Here is a 1823-nt window from a genome sequence, read left to right on the forward strand (position 1 = left end):
ACAAGACGCTGTCGAGGTCAGAAAACCTCTCTCCGAGTTGTTGATGAGAAGGGATCCACACGAGACCTACAATTGTCTTTTAACTAGTATTTACATCCTCATGATTATTACAAACAATACAAACAATCTAACAGTACAGACAAATACAGACAAATACAGATATATCTGGAGACAGAGCACAGAGACCTCTCCAGGCGATCTCCCCGCTATGTGTAGCCCAGGGTAAAAATCCATCCTCCAAAAATAATCCAATCTAGTTTCCAGTGCAGGTTTTCCATTTCCTCCCTTCCAACCCTCTGTATTTGATGTAGTGCCATTCCATGTAGTTGCCAGTCCATGTTTTCCACCTTTCGTTCCCTTGCCATAAGACACACCCCTTTGTTTTAATTAGCCAATCACAGTCCGCTGCCTCAGTATAAAAGCTGTCCTGACTTCTCTCAGCTCAGTTGTGTGGGAGAGAAGCCAGAGGACAGCAGCTGTAGGTCAGTACCTCCATTCAAGCAAATATTGGTTTTCATTTATTCTCTGTTAAGCATTTAAACATTCTTGTAGAAACCAGAATCATCCGGTGATTGGGCGTTGTCGTGTGTGCTGGGCAAAACGTTCTTACTGAACTGGTGAGTTTAAACTTTTACTGTTAGCATTAGCAATATGCTAGCTTAGGCTATATGCTAACATGTGTTCATGATTGATGCTATTTCTGTTGATGTATTTTATATGTTGGAGACAATATGCTAATGTTAGCATACTACATGCTAACATGTGCTCCCATGGGTTTCTTTTGTCTTTTTTATGTGATTTTTATTTTGTAATGTTACAACTAAGCTAATGTTAGCCCACAGATATTAGTGTACACCCATTTAAGTGGCCTTTTGTGTTTGTATACAGGCCAGGTGCCCATTCAGGGGATATTCGATGGCGAGCTAGGCTCTGGAGCACACAACATTCCTGTTATCCATTCAACACTCTTTGGTCTGGTAGGAGGCTATACAGCCTGTCCTTTTCCTCTCCCACCTCCTCGAGCTACGCAACCGCTACAATATTCAACCCCCTGGACTATCGCGCTAATGGACATTTCAAAGCATTCAATAACAAACATATGGACTTAAACGCGGTGCACAGTTTTGGTGTTCCATTTTTGGTTGGGAGAACAGACACTGCTTTTTGTTTTCCTTCTTGCTTCAATGAACAATATTTTGGACATATGATGTAACTTAAAATTGATTGAAGTTGATTGTTTTATTTCTGCTGCAGTGGTTATGTATATATTGGGTTCTGTTATATTCACTGTTTATACAATACACTTTTCCTTAATTCAACTATTCTGCCCATTGTTATTATTTACCCCTGCCCTCCAGCAGCCGCTCCTAGTCCTTCTGATCAACTAGCCTACAGCATTCATCCTGAAACAGCTATTACAATCTATTACACAGTACTAACAAACACTGGTTACATATGTCTGAAGCAGCAATACAAAAGTTGTTGGTTATATGTCCTGAGCTCCTCCTGGTACACAATGCTATGTAAATGCCTAAGTTCACACTTGCCATTCCTCTTGATCTTCACAGGCCGCTGCATTCCATTCTCAGGTGTGATCAGAGCGGCTGGTCAGTGAGGAAATGAGAGTCACCCCCATGCATTGATCAAACAACCCATATCAACAGGGTGCCGGCTCCGGCCTGACAACACATGTGCATACATTTCTTCCCACTCTTTGTCAACCCAAACGACCTCTGTATGTCACCATGGGATTATCATATCCACTGTACCTTCCCCCACTTTCTCGTATCTAACTGTTAATTAGTTGCAGTCTATGATGCAGA

The 1823-nt window shown here is 41.7% G+C and overlaps 1 long non-coding RNA gene across 1 annotated transcript; it reads left to right on the forward strand.

Annotated features, from left to right (window-relative positions):
- Positions 1-378: 378 nt before the first annotated feature.
- On the forward strand, positions 379-1319 carry LOC122882119. The gene is made up of 3 exons (XR_006379286.1): positions 379-482; positions 553-617; positions 889-1319. It is a non-coding gene; the product is annotated as an uncharacterized LOC122882119 (long non-coding RNA).
- Positions 1320-1823: the final 504 nt, after the last annotated feature.

This window comes from Siniperca chuatsi, linkage group LG9 (genome assembly GCF_020085105.1).
Source record: "Siniperca chuatsi isolate FFG_IHB_CAS linkage group LG9, ASM2008510v1, whole genome shotgun sequence".
Lineage (NCBI taxonomy): Eukaryota > Metazoa > Chordata > Actinopteri > Centrarchiformes > Sinipercidae > Siniperca > Siniperca chuatsi.